General features: G+C 44.5%; 1 protein-coding gene across 1 annotated transcript in view; it reads left to right on the top strand.

The window, feature by feature from the left end:
* The window catches only part of LOC124622361, a 479,351-nt gene that overhangs the window by 450,708 nt on the left and 12,981 nt on the right, over nt 1–15,662 (top strand). The window lies entirely within an intron of this gene.

Genomic DNA, 15,662 nt, shown 5'->3' on the forward strand with positions numbered 1-15,662 from the left:
TGGTGCCATCATTTCTATTCTCAACCTACGTAAATTAGTTCATGGATAATATCCAACGTATCCTAAGCTGTTTTCCGGAAACTAATTCATTAATAAATATCCACTGCTTGTAAAATTAACTGCAGAATCCAAGTACCAGTACATGGTGCAGTGACTAGTAAATAATCTTAACATATGCAATACAGTGTCCATAATCGGACTTGAAGAAAATGTATAATTCAGTAAAGGCACTAATTTATTAGGATCACTGACGTTCGTTATATGAAACACTTATAATAATGGAACGATTATATGTCGTAGTAGGCAAGTACCAGACTCCTGTTTAAAGGCAAAATATATTAATACGCATATTCAAAAGAACTCACTTGCAAGTACACGTCTGAAACATGTTAAATATATCCTATCAAACGTTCAAATGGCTCTGAGAACTATGAGACTTAACTTCTGAGGTCATCAGTCCCCTAGAACTTAGAACTACTTAAATCTAACTAACCTAAGGACACACACACATCCATGCCCGAGGCAGGATTGGAACCTGCGATCATAGCGGTCGCGCGTTTCCAAACTGAAGCGCTTAGAATCGCTCGGCCACTCCTGCCGGCTTCTGTGTTCAAATCCCGTCTAATCAGGATTTCCCGCGGTCTCCTGAACATTTCTTCTGGCGAATACCCTAATGGCTGTACACGGTTGTAATTAAACTTTCGCTAATTGAGAGGGCCACAGAGAAAAACGAGTGATCGTAGGACAATTAAAACTTCCTGGCAACGTCTGCGAGGACATACGGAACAGAAATAAACCATTGAAAGGAGCACATTTTAATTTCCACATGAGAAAGTAACATTTGTTAATTGCGCACTATGTTTACGTTCCAGGTTACGAACTTTGCTCAATGTGACGAAGATCTGCACCCATGACAGCCTGGAACTGCAGTAGATATACCATTTCACAATTCTTCACAGCACTTTTTGATCGGTGCACCATGAAATGTGCAGCTGTCGTGGCACTGTTTCAAGATCGTACATTGCGTCCACATTCTCAGCCATGACAACAGTAACTTATTCAACAGTTTGTGGCGCAACTGGCCGTCGGCCTCTCCCAGAAGCAATTCCAAAATCGCCAGTGAATTAGAACTTTCAAACCATGTTCCTTAATCCCGTTGCAGAAAGTGGACCTCTCCGTATTGCTTTAATGCGTCTAGACTCGTGAAGAGTACCAGCATTATTGCTGTTGTTTTGGTAAAATAACTTACGAGTAAGGCCCTGCTCACCTTGTCCAGATCCATGTTGATTGTCTGCAAGCGTATTGCACACAGGAGCTTCTGTTTCAATCCTACGTCGCCGTACCAGTACCGGCGCTTAACGGAAAATCATGACACTAACACTTCTATCAACGCAAATCCACCAGAAGACAGTCTGAACGTAATTCCTATAAAGTCCGGTCCCCATACGGTAAATACATTGACGGAAAAAAATCGCAACACCAAGATGGAGTTGTGGGAAATAAACGAAAGTTGGTAGGCGTGTTTCTACAGCTGAAAGATTATGTCTACTCGTACTTCGAGCCAGTCGCGTAAGAGTGGCGCTAATAGAGCCATTATGAGGATGCAAATCAGATTTGCATTAAATACACTCTGTAACGGTCGTGAACGTTAGTTATCTTTGAGATTGGGCGTGGTGAGTTGATGTTAGTCAAGAACGCCTTTAAGGCGATAAAGACGCCACTATCAACACGTCACTAATGAGGTCGTGTAATAGGGCTACGAGAGGCTGGATGTTCCTTTTGCGATATTGCAGAAAGACTTGGCAGGAATGTAGCCACTGTTAATGGTTGCTGCCGGCGGTGGTCACGAAAATGTACGGTCGTAAGAAGACCGGGCTCCGGACGGCCACGTGGCACGTGGCAAAGAGGGCGGAGGTGTGGAGAGAGGTTCAGGGTACACTCTTGCCCTTGGGGTTGGGAACTGCCCCTAAAGGCGGAAGAATCAACAATGACCAACGGCATGAGGATGCAGAAGGCAATGGAAGCCCCTGCATTAAAGACACACAATGCGTATCCACAAGACATGTGGCCTGTAATTGAAAAAGTGTCATGATGATCTCTCCATTGGCAAACGATTCCGAAATAGTCCCCATTCGGATATCCTGGAGGGTACTGACAAGGGGAGGTGATCGTAAGAAAGAGGCTGACTAACCAACGAAAGGATAACGTTCTACGAGTCGGGGCGTGGAATTTCAGAAGTTTGAACGTGGTAGGGAAGCTAGGAAATCTGAAAAATGGAAATGCTAAGGCTCAACTATATATACTAGGGGTCAGTGAAGTGAAATGGAAAGAAGGCAAGGGTTTCTGGTCAGATGAGTCTAGGGTAATGTCAACAGAAACAGTGAATGGTATAACGGGAGTATGATTCGTTATGAATAGGAAGTACGACACAAAGTGTGTTACTGCGAACTGTTCATTGATGTGGTGGTTCTCATCACAATCGACAGCTAACCAGCACTGACAACGATAGTTCAGGTGTACATGCCGTCGTCGCAAGCTGAAGATGAAGAGATAGAGAAAGTATATGTGGATATTGAAAGGGTATTACAGTGCGTAAAGAGGGATGAAAATCTAGTACTCACATGGGACTGGAATGCAGTTGTTGGGGTAAGAGTAGAAGAAAGGATTACAGGAGAATATAGACTTGGCAATAGGAACGAGAGAGGAGAAAGACTAATTGAGTTCAGCAGTAAATTTCAGCTAGTCATAGCGAATACTCTGTTCAAGGAGGAGGAGGTATACTTGGAAAAGGCTGGGAGGTACGGGAATATTTCGGTTGGATTACATCATGATCAGGCAGAAATAAGAAACTGGATTGTAAGGCGTACCCAGGAGCACATACAGACTCGGATCACAATTTAGTAGTAATGAATGAAGATCTCTAAGGCTATAGATACTGCGATAAGGAATAGCTCAGTAGGCAGTACAGTTGAAGAGGAATGGACATCTCTAAAAGGGTAATCACAGAAGTTGGAAAGAAAAACATCGGTACAAAGAAGGTAGCTGCTAAGAAGCCAGAGTTATAGAAGAAATACTTCAGTTAATCGATTAAAGAAGAAGGTACAAATATGTTCAGCGAAATTCAGGAGTACAGAAATAAAAGTCGCTGAGGAAGCGCAGGGAAGCTAAGACGAAATGGCTGCATGAAAAAGTGAAGAAATCGAAAAATAAATGGTTGTCGGAAGGACTGACTCACCATTTAGGAAAGTCAAAATAACCATCAGTGAAATTAAAAGCATGGGTGTTAACAATAAGAGTGCACCGGGAATTCCACTGTTAAATGCCCAGGAGAGAGCGCATAGATGGAAGGAATACATTGAAGGCCTCTGAGGCGCGAGATTTGTCTGATGTGATAGAAGAAGAAACAGGAGTCGATTTAGAAGAGATGAGGATCCAGTATTAGAACCAGAATTTAAGAGAGCTTTGGAGGACTTAAGATAAAATAAGGCAGAAGTGATAGATAACATTCCACCCGAATTTCTAAAATAACGTGGAGAAGTGGCAACAAAACGTCTATTCATGTTGGTGTGTAGAATGTATGAGTCTGGCGACATAGCATCTGACGTTCGGAAAAATATCATCCACACAATCCCTAAGACTCCAAGGCTGACAAGTGCGAGAATTATCGCACAATCAGCTTAACAGCTCATGCATCCAAGTTGCTGGCAGAATGATATACAGAAGAATGGAAGAGATAATTGAGGATGTGTTAGATGACGACCAATTCGACTTTAGCAAAGGTAAAGACACCAGAGAGACAAGTCTGACATTGCGGTTGATAATGGAAGCAAGATTAAAGAAAAATCAATACAGGTTCATAGGATTTGTCTACCTGAAAAAAGCGTCCGTCAATGTCAAATGGTGCAAGATTTTCGAAATTCTGGGTAAAATAGGGGTAAGCTATCGGGTAATATACAATATGTACAAGAGCCAAGAGGGAATAATAAGAGTGGAAGACCAAAAACGAAGTGCTCGGATAAAAAGGGTGTAAAATAGGAATGTAGTCTTTCGCCCCTTCAGGAGTGGAATTAAAATTCAACGTGAAAGGATTCAGTGATACGATTCGCTGATGACATTGCTATCCCGAGTAAAAGAGAAGAAGAATTAATGATCTGCTGAATAAATGAACAGTCTAATGAGTACAGAACATGAATTGAGAGTAAATCGAAGGGACAGCCGGTGTGGCCGAGAGGTTCTAGGCGGTTCAGTCCGGAACCGCGGGACCGCTATGGTCACAGGTTCGAATCCTGCCTCGGGCATGGATGTGTGTGATGTCCTTATGTTGGTTAGGTTTAGGTAGTTCTAAGTTCTAGGGGACTGGTGACCTTAGATGTTAAGTCTCATAGTGCTCAGAGCCATTTGAACCATTTTTTAAAGTAAATCGAAGAAAAACGAAAATAATGAGAAACAGCAGAAATGAGAACAGCGAGAAACTTAAAGTTAGGACTGAAGGCCGTGAAGTCGATGAAATTAAGGAATTTTACTACCCATGGAGCTAAATAACCAATGTCGGACGCAGCAAGGAATACATAAAAAGCAGACTAACACTGGCAAAAAGGCATTACTGGCCAAATGAAGTCTACTAGTATCAAACATAGGCCGTACTTTCAGGAAGAAATTTCTGAGAATGTACGTTTGGAGCATAGCATTGCATGGATATGAAACATGTACTGTTGGAAAACCAGAACACAAGAGAATCGAAGCATTTGAGATGTGGTGCTACAGTCGAACGTTGAAAATTACTTAGACTTGTAAGTTAAAGAATGAGGAGGTCCTGCGTAGAATCGATGAAGAAAGCAAAATGTGGGAAACACTGACAAGAAGAAGTGACGGGACGATAGGACATCAGTTAAGACATCGGGGAATAACTTCCACGGTTACAGAGGGAGCTGCAGAAGGTAAAAACTGTAGAGGAAAACAGGGACTGGAATATCTCCAGCAAATAACTGAGGGCAGGTTGCAAGTGCTACCTTGAGATGAAAGGGCTGGCACAGGAGAGAAATTCGTGGGGGGCCGCATCACACCAAGCGGAAGACTGGTGACTCATAAAAAAAAGGGACAGCATCGGACGACAAATCCAGCGTCATCCACAAACAGCATTAAGCGTCCCTGCATTGACCGACCAAGTGCAACAGGCATGGAACTCGATCCAAATGGTTCTAAGCACTATAGGACTTGACATCTGAGGTCATGAGTCCCCAAACCTTAGAACTACTTAAACCTAACTAAGGACATCACACACATCCATGCCCGAGGCAGGATTCAAACTGCGACCTAGAACCGCTCGGTCACAGCGGCCGGCGAACTCCATCCAACTAACTGGCATCCGGCACCTGTACACCACAATGCATGCACGTTTGCATGCTTGCACTCGACATTCTGGCGGTTACGCCGGTTATCAATGTACAAGCATTTCACATTTACGATGGCTTATCTCGCGCTTTCATTAACCGGTGGTCTTGCAATGTTAATCACTTAAATATGTTACGTAGACAAATGTATTCCCGAAATTTCATTGGCCGCGCGGGATCAGCCGAGCGGTCTGAAGTGCTGTAGTCATGGACTGTGCGGCTGGTCCCGGCGGAGGTTCGAATCCTCCCTCGGGCATGGGTGTTTGTGTTTGTCTTTAGGATAATTCAGGTTAAGTAGTGTGTAAACTTAGGGACTGATGACCTTAGCAGTTAAGTCCCATAATATATCGCACACATTTGAACATTATGAAATTTCATTACTCTACATTAATTATTTTTTGGTTGCGTTTTTTTTCCGTCTGTGTAGTTTCCCATCTACACTAGCTCACATAACGAAAGCTTAATTATAACCACCCTGTGTATGAATGTACACTTTCGCGGCGTATAGTACTGACCAAATTTTCCCGGGCTTCCATACCGGTGGCGCGTTGAAATTTCAACATTAATGGGTACTTTATCAAAACAGTATCACGAATATTTGCTTCCCTGTCATTGGCGGAGTGAAGTAATGCTCTTCTCGTAATGACCCCCACGTCGACGGGTCGTTAAACATGTAACCTTACTTCTTACGATTCCAAGAACCGTGCGTAAATTACCAAGCGATCAAAGAGGCAAAACATTTGACATCAAGAAATTCACGGAAACTTCTTGCAATTGCTTAGTGGAGAGCAAAGCAAATGCGAGCACTGGCAGCGATCATAAAAAAAAAAAATGGCACCTTCAGCGCTATCGTGGACAACGCGTCGCAAATGCGCATCTATACGGCGAATGGCGAAGTTGTCAGCGCAAGGAAAACGGGACGCTAGTGTGTAAACAATCTACGTATCGTGTTCGCAGTCGGCGGGAAGACTAGCAAGAAAAAGCAACACAATGCAGCAGCCTCTCTCGTCGCGTTCCCCTTCACGCTTCTCAGTTAATAGCCCGAGACTCATCCCGCCGTATTATTGATTCTCTGTCGCTCTCTTCCCATCTTCGCTTCTTCCCCGCCGCAACATCGAGATAATGGCGACCGCCCGATGAGGGCCGTCGGGGTATGATTGATCGCTGTAATAGCCGTTTGTATCGACCGGTCGTTTTCGCCGGTGATTCGACGTGTATCCGAACCACCTTTCTGATTGGCCGGCTGCACATACGCGGGGAAAGTGAAAGTCAAGGCCAAGGGAGCCGTTGACACGTGGCCAGCCCACCTCATTGGTTCCTTTTGTGCTGCTCGCCGTGCTTCCTTTATGCGCACTTCCACAACCCAACCGGTTACTAATTTACCTCCCGTCAATATTCTGCCGCCTCTGCAGTATCAGTTAATTGAAATCGTCACGTACCTCCATTAAACCCTAAACCGCCCACGTGCAGACAAGAAGCAACTTTTCGGCCGGCTAATCTGGGCGGCCAATCGCGTTATAGAGACGAACGAGAACGAACAGCGTTCCCTTTATCCGAAATTGAAAGCAGCTACAGCAGCTTGCGAAACAAAGATGATGGCTCACGTGAGGAATGAAGAGCTCCATTCGACCTGCTGTGTTAGGGACCTGTACAGGGTGTTTCTACGTTGCCGTTACGACCAGTGTAGAAGAGTAACGTAATTGGCGATCTTTCTACTATCCCCGCCTCCTTTCCAAATGGGCACATTCGTAAACCACTGCCACAACAAAGCAAATCTAAACGTTGTACGTTATTTAGATGGATAATGTAAGATAAGTACACTGTCGAGTCACCTTAATCTGACTACCTGTCAAAAGCCGCATATGGTCCGTAAGGATAGATGCATGCTTGTCTTGATCCATTGTGCCTTCCACAATGACAAGATCAGCCAGGGACTGCCAAGAAAACATTCCCAAGACCATAACGCTCCCTCCTCCAGTCTGGACCCTTCCGACGATTGTTACAGGTTGTTTGCTTTCAGACGTTTCAAGCCTTATACCCCAGCGGCCATCTGTCCGATGGAGCATGAAACATGATTCATCCGGAAAGACCACCTGTCGCCACTCATTATACATCCAGTTGCAGTATTGGTGTGAAAATTCCAGTCTTCGTCGCCGATGAACCCCTGTGTGTGACTGCATGAACGAGGCGCCTTCTGTGGAGGTCCATAGCACAGCAACCTTCGCTAAAAGGTCGTTGAGGAGACACTGTTGGTAGCCCATTCGTTCATGTGGGCCATGAATTGCTCAACAGTTACACTTCAGCTCGCCTGTACGAATCTCTGCAGCCGTCATTCTTCCCTGTCATCTATGGCTCGTGGTGTACCATAGTTCCCTCGGCACTGGTTATAGAAAGCGCCATTTTGCCATGCACGGTATACATTAACCACAGCGGCATGTGCACAGCTTACAAACTTAGCCACTTCAGAAATGACTCCACTCTTGGCCCGGAAGCCAATGATCAAGCCCTTTTGTACGTCAGATAAATTGCTCCGTTTCCACATTACGACGAAGGCACTGTTTTTCCGGGACTCAGATATCATGGTGAGGTTTGACATAGTTTCGTTATTCACCAGGGTGCTTCCACGTGAGTCAATAGAACTCACTGCTCAGAAATTTGTCGAGAAGACCGCCTATCTTTTCAGGCGTATCCTAATCTCCACGTATCTTCCGCTCACTGGAGAATACTACGAGCAAACCGAGGGATTCATAACGGTCAGCCTACTCTCGTCAGTGGTCGTGAATTTGTATATGGAGCACTTCGAGAAAGAGGCCCTGATTCATGCAAATGAAACCCATCTGCTTTTTCCCGTAAGTGGCACCATGGAAGTGACAAACTCCTTGACTAACTTGTACATCTAGACACCATACATCCCAAAATGAAACTCGCTGTGGAGACCGAAGAAGCAAGAAGACTACCAATCCTGGACGTCACGATCGACAGAGGCCGGCCGAAGTGGCCGTGCGGTTAAAGGCGCTGCAGTCTGGAACCGCAAGACCGCTGCGGTCGCAGGTTCGAATCCTGCCTCGGGCATGGATGTTTGTGATGTCCTTAGGTTAGTTAGGTTTAACTAGTTCTAAGTTCTAGGGGACTAATGACCTCAGCAGTTGAGTCCCATAGTGCTCAGAGCCATTTGAACCATTTGAACGATCAACAGAAGAGCTGATGGCACCCTGTGTCACAGTGTGTATCGGAAGAAAACACACAAGATAGTTGCTGCGGTACTAAAAACACTAGTACATAGGGCGGGCGCATGTCATCTGACGCAGAGCGTGTGCGCCAGGAACTGGAACGCCTTAGAACTGTGTTGCGAGAAAAAAAATAAAAGATACTCAGAATGGCAGATTAAGTGCGCTCTTCGCCCCACCATTACAGTACAATCTGTGGAGACGGAAGAGATCACGCAAGAAGAGATAGCCACAGTCTTTATACCGTGCACTGGCGCGCTATCAGGGAAAGTCAGGCGCATACTGAAAAAGCACAGTGTACGAACTGTATTTTGCCCGTCCACTAAACACAGGCGTTATTGGGGAGTGTCAAAGATGACATCGGTTTTCGGAAGGTCGGGGTATATCAGATTTCGTGCCAATGTGGCAAGACAAAGATTGGACAAACAGTACTGAGAACACCAGCGAGCGACTAATGTACCCCAGCTTGGCGGTAGCAGAACACTGTTTGTCAGAGGGTCATGCTATGGAACACGAACGTCCAGGATTATAGCGCAGACTCCCAAATATTGGTACAGTGTTGTTCGAGAAACCACTGAAATTCGCGCCAGGAACAGTCTTATCAGTCGGAAATACGGCTTAATGCCAACAGGTCTTGGAAACCAGCACTGGATCTAGAAAGAAAGACGCTCAATGAACACAACGATCTGGCGATCAAGGCGGACATAGAAACTACGTCGACGCTATCATAGGCGCCAAGGCAAGTGTCCTCGAGCGCAGATCGCGGAGGAAACGGCATTCTATAGGAGGGGATGTACACTGATCAGCCAGAACATAATGACCACTGACCTACTGTCGAAATAAAACCGTTCAAGCGATAGCTGCGTCACCTGGCGAGGAATGATATTAGTCAGACACACGAGCGGTGCACGTAGTATCAGTGAGAGTGGTGTCCGTGTGTAGAGCGGAGAAGGCGCGCGCGATCTATCTGAATTTGACCGCGGGCAGGTTGTAATGGCCCGGAGATTCTGCACGAGCATTTGGGAAACGGCACGAATTTTCGGCTGGTCGAGGAGAGCTGTGGTGAAGGTCTTCAACACGCGGAGAAATCACGTCCAGACGTCACAGCATTGGGCTGGACAGGATAGGCAGCTCACTGTGGATGAACTAACATCAGACTTCAATGCTGGGCTGAGTACGAGTGTGTGTAAACACTCAGTGCACAGAACACTCCTAAAGATGGGCCTCCACAGCTGACGACCCACTCATTTGCCAATGATAACACCCCGACATCGGCTACTACGACTGAAATGGGCAATGATCATCGACACCGGACGCTGGCGGAGTGGCAGAGCGTTGTATCGTGTGATGAATCCCGATACCCTCTTCATCATGCCAATCGAGGGTGCGAATCCGTCGTCTTCCAGGGGAACAGCTCCTTGAGACCTGCACAGTGGGATGGAGACAATATGGTGGCGGCTCCTTTATACTCTGGGGAACATTCACGTGGGTGTCCAGGGGCCTAGTGGAGCTCATGCAAGGCACCATGATGGCCAAAGTGTGTCACACACTGGTTGCAAACCACGTACGAGGTTCGACAATAAAGTAATGAGACTGATGTGAAAAAAAATGTTGCTTATAGTTTTAGTCAAGTTTAGTGTTGTCTCCTTCAAAGTAGTTCCCTTCTGATTGCATGCACTTTTTCCAGCGCTTCTGCCATTGATGGTAACATTTTTGGAACTCATCTTTTGTAATATCCTCCAAGACCCTCGTCATAGCTTTTTGGACAGCTTGCGTTGTTTGAAAATGGTGCCCCTTGACTGCCGTTTTGACGCTTGGAAATAGAAAAAAGTCGCACAGAGCGATATCTGGTGAATAAGGTGGCTCTGGTAGTACTGAAATTTGTTTTGAGGTTAAAAATTGCTGTACTGACAGAGCAGTGTGGGATGGCGCATTACCGTGATGCAGAATCCAATTTTCAGAAATGTTGGCATGGACACAATTGATGTTCAGTTCTTCTGAAATCATTTTCACGTATAATCTTCGATCAGATAGTACGTTCACGCACCCTGGCCAAGTTGACATCCGTCCGTGAGGTTGATGGTCGTTCACTGCGGTCTTCATCTTCAAGATTCGTTCTGCCTTCACTAAAAATTTTATGCCAACGAAAAACTTGAGCTCTTGACATAACCTGCTCTCCAAAAGCCTTCTGAAGCTTACCAGAAGTTGTCGTCGCGTTTTCACCCAATTTAACGCAAAAAGAAATGGCATACCGTTGCGCAACATTATGCGCTTCCATTTACGTGACGAGAGACACAAACATATGTTGACTTATTACAGCACAACTCACGACTGAGAAGTTGCATCGACGTGCCACTTGGACTAGAAGCAGCTTATAGACCAAGATCAAAGAAATTGTGCCTTCACAAGCCTGCAGGGTTGCCACATCTTGCAAAGAAAATCAGTCTCATTAATTTATTGTCGCCCCTCGTACACCCCTTCATGACAATCATATTTCCCGCCGGTAGAGGCATTTTTCAGCAAGATAATGCGCCATGTCACAATGGCAGGAGTGTGATGGAGTGGTTCGAGGAACACAGTGGCGAGTTCCGTTTGATGTGCTGGGCCCCCAACTCGGGATATCTGCACCTGATGGAACACATACGGGATGTGATTGAATTTGGTGTCAGAGCTCATTGCCCCATTCCCCAGAATTTACGGGAATTAGGTGACTTGCGTGTACAGATGTGGTGCCAACTCCCTGCAGAGACCCACCTAGGCCGCATTGCTTCCATGTCACGATTTTTCGCCGCTGTTATCCGTGCCAAAGATGAACATACTGGCTGTTAGACAGGTGGTCACAATGATCAGTTGAAGTCGGCAACGCGCCCCCAGGAGCTCGGTTCGTCAGCGCACGTGACAATGGCGACATAATTCATCGCCAAATAGTGTGTCCGTTAGACGCTGTGGCTAACCACGGGCTGCTCGAGTAATAAATACGCTGAAAGAAACTGACGAACCATGACAATATAACTTTACTGGCCCTCGCTTACCTATGTCTACATCTGTATTTACACTCTGCAAACCGTAGCAAGTCAATGGCAGAGGATACGTAGCATTGCATTGCGTCTTAAGGTTTCATTCCTTCCCAATCGATTATGGAGTGCACGAAAAATAACTGTTTAAGTGCCTGTGTGCACACTGTACTTGGTGTAATTTTATCTTTGTATACTCTTCTTCTCTTAATACGGCTTCTGCAGGATAATTGGCGTCTGTCTTAAACGTCTGCCTAATTGGCTCCAGTTGGCAGGTAGATTGGACGCTACAAAAAAATCCGAATTTTATGAAATTTTAGTATGTTGTATGTGTGTGGCCGAATGGTCTAGGGCGATGCAGTCATGGGCTGTGCGGCTGGTCCCGGCGGAGGTTCGAGTCCTCCCTCGGGCATGGGTGTGTGTGTTTGTCCTTAGGATAATTTAGGTTAAGTAATGTGTAAGCTTAGGGACTGATGACCTTAGCAGTTAAGTCGCATAAGATTTCACACACATTTGAACATTTTTTGTATGTGGGTGGTCTTTACTGTAGAATCAAAGTTCTCGACTTAGGAAACCCTTTGTTAACCTGATGGGAGCCCAAAAATTGCGAAATTTTGGCATTTACTCCCCGCCCCTCCGATATCACAAGCCACTTGTGCTATTTACAAAATGGTGTGAAATTCCAAAATCCAGGATAAGCACTTGTTCTATTGCTGGAAAATCCAAGAGGGCGGATCTGAGGACACTGGTGCAGCTTGCACGGTTTCCAGGTCACTTAAATCAAAGACGGTGATCGGCGATGTTGGTCGCCAGGTTTCATAAGATTTCCCAAGCCCTATGACATCACAATCCAAGATGGTGAACCTAATGATAGTGGCACAGGCTTCCAAAGATGTCGGAATGATGTTTGAATCCACAATGGCGAATCTGTGGGTAATGGCGCGCCTGTGGCAGGAATATGAAAGGAACGATTGCGTCTTTATTTAAACAAATGCAGTGGCCGGAGTGCCTCTTCAGCACCACTGTACCTGTCTGCAAGCTGCTGCTGCAGCCAATTTCATGTGTGTTGAACATGTCTAGGACAGTATTGGACACATGCAATCACTCTCACATCTGTAATGTTAGCATATGACTACTTTTAGCTTGCTGATGAGTGTCCAAGTCCTTCAAGCGACAGATGACATCTCCATCAGCCATTCCCCCCACCCCCCACAAGCAATAAGACTTAATTTTTCGCCCTGTTGCTCAGACCTTGAGATTTTCTGTGAGGTACAGACCCCTTGATGAATGTGTGACACCAACTGCATGTATTCTGTGACGCTCTTGCATGGATGTATATGGTGCTGTCAATCATCTTTAATAGCAAACCTGTGGCACTTGTCACTGATCATATAGTATATAGCAATGCACAACTGTCACAAAAAACAAAACAAAAAACAAACAAAAAAGGGGGTTTCTCTACCACAAAAAGAAAAATTTACATCACTTGAAAGTACAAGACTTTCATGATAATTCTGTCAAGTCACACACTGTGCCCTTAAAAAGGCGACTTTGTGGACCGTTTCGACAACTGGTTTAGGCTGGAAAAATCTTTGTCCGCAATCGAATTTGCAGACTGTTGCAAATGTATGTTATCTTAATTTTCTCAACAAAATTTCTAAAAAAAAAGTCTTCATGCCTCTGAATTGCTCTAATATATTCCTTCTCTCCCAGCCTATACGTTATATTTGCATTTTGGTAGCTGTAGAACTGTTGCTTGGACGTCACATTTTATCATTTTCTGTCTTTTTTCCCGAAAATTTCCATTGAAGAAAATATTAACAGACCATTATATCCCATCTTAACTCTGTCAGCAACAATGACTGCAACTGCAACTACAATACCACTCATAGAGCTGCTGCCTCACACACTGGTAGCTGGTTGCCCAACATTGATCTGCAGTCTTACGACTGCTAACCCCAGTGTCCAGTGGCTAGCCTGACTATCAGCTGTGGCACAGTTTGGTGCTGCCTGAACTGTATGATGCATGTCTCTGCTATGTAGGCAGTACACTCTTGTGTGAGAAGTCTGGTAAGTACTCTGCTGTGTGAGTCAACCAACTGATGTGGCCCTTGACCGCTAGCTATTGGAGTCTGACATCTACCACTGGTTGCAGCCGTTATTTATTTTTTCTCAAAATAATGTACGCAACTAGGCTGTTGACCACTATTCTCATAAAATTTTTTTCCCATAAACTGATATCTGCAGTGTTCTTGATGGTCATGATTCAACTTACCATTTTGTATAAACGTTTTTATGTTTCAAATGAAGTTAATACATTCCTGATGCATGTTTAAGTTCCCATATTATGATGGCGCTGTGCTGCCTGGCTATTGACTAGGCTGTCTTGTTTACTAGCTGCCACCCATCTTGCAAATAATTTTTTTGTGATGTATTTTAAAAACACAGTAAATGGACCTTTCAACTCTTGAACCATTTCGTATATCCTATCCTGAGAACAAGTCTGCATCTCCCAATTTTTGAAATTCCCTCCCAGGCACTTGAAATAATGCAATACAGCAGAACGTATGAGTATGTGTGAGTCATTGTACAGCTGCTGACATTTTAAAATTAGGACAATTTTGTATTTCCCTGCATTTTTCAATATGGGTTGAAGCATAAGTTTGCTTCATATATTTTCAAATTTCCCTGCCATTTTAATTTAGAACACATCTTTTGTGGCATCAGAGGGCCAGTGGGGTGGCTCTGGTGCCGTCACAAATAACAAACTAGTGCTAGAGATTGGAGCTACAGTCTTGGATTTTTAAAATTTTGCTGCAACGTTTAACTTAGGGCAGATGTGTTCTTTGGTGATGTAGAAGATAGATAGATAGATAAATAGATAAGCACTTTCAATGCTCCTCGTCAGACAGTCTACTGGACTTTGCAAGGCTACTGGAGACTTGCATTCACATGGGATCCCATTGATGGTGGCACACAGACAATCCAACATGGGGAAATCCAGAGGGGTATTTGAATCTTCCACATTTTAAATTTAGGCCAGGATTCCAGACTTTACGTTATTGACCTGGCAACCAAACAGGTTGTGCCAGTGAGTGGAAAATCTGGCAACCATGCAGGTTGTGTCAGTGTCAAAAGAGGTACCATATTGGATCATCATCTTGAATTGTCACATCATTAGGATGTCATCAAAAATTTGGCAGCCTGTGCTATTTGGTTGAGGTCCAACATATTTGGTTGTGATGGTATAGGATGTGGGAAACCTGGTAACCATGCAGGCTGTGCCAGTATCCCCAGATTTGCACAAATAGGAAAACTGCCCATATTAGCTTTTTGTATTTTCTGATTAATGCAAATGGCACAAAGCATCAGAAGACTGGGTGAAATACTGCAGCATAGTGTGGCTATTTTGAATTCCCTAGAATTTGTTGTTTCCCTCATTTTCTGTGCAGAGACTTAGTAGGTCCGACATGATGTATGAGAGGTGGAGGAAATAGCTGAGGGATAAAATTTACAACAGTGCATGGCAACATTGTCTATGGTGTATTAGAAATCTGGCAACAACACAGACTTCGCCAGAAAATGTCCAGCCATCCTACTATTATTATGCATTTATTTGTGAGACTGTGCTCAGCAACTGCTGAGTTTGCAAGTTCTTGATTTTTTATGTACCTCTCATGTTCTGCATAGTAGTACCAGTAAGGATAGACTACTTGATGCAGTTCCTTCCATATTCATGAAGAATCTTATAAATTCCAGTTATCCTCAGTCCAGAACTACACTTAACCAGGTGCAACATCTCCTTCATCTTTTTAGATGTTCAAAAATAGGTCTTGTGCCTCTTCCTACCAGAATCCTACCTATTTTGCTAGTTATAGCTCTGTAGAAAGTAAGAAGTACAATAAGCATATTATCATATGATCATTCAAAATTTTTGTGTTTTCAGTTTTTCCGTTCTAGGAGAACAGTAACTTTCTATTTCGAGCCCCATAACTGTAGTTTCAGAACAAATGCTTCTGCTGATTAATCTC

Source organism: Schistocerca americana, chromosome 7 (genome assembly GCF_021461395.2).
Source record: "Schistocerca americana isolate TAMUIC-IGC-003095 chromosome 7, iqSchAmer2.1, whole genome shotgun sequence".
In the NCBI taxonomy this organism is placed as follows: Eukaryota; Metazoa; Arthropoda; class Insecta; order Orthoptera; family Acrididae; genus Schistocerca; species Schistocerca americana.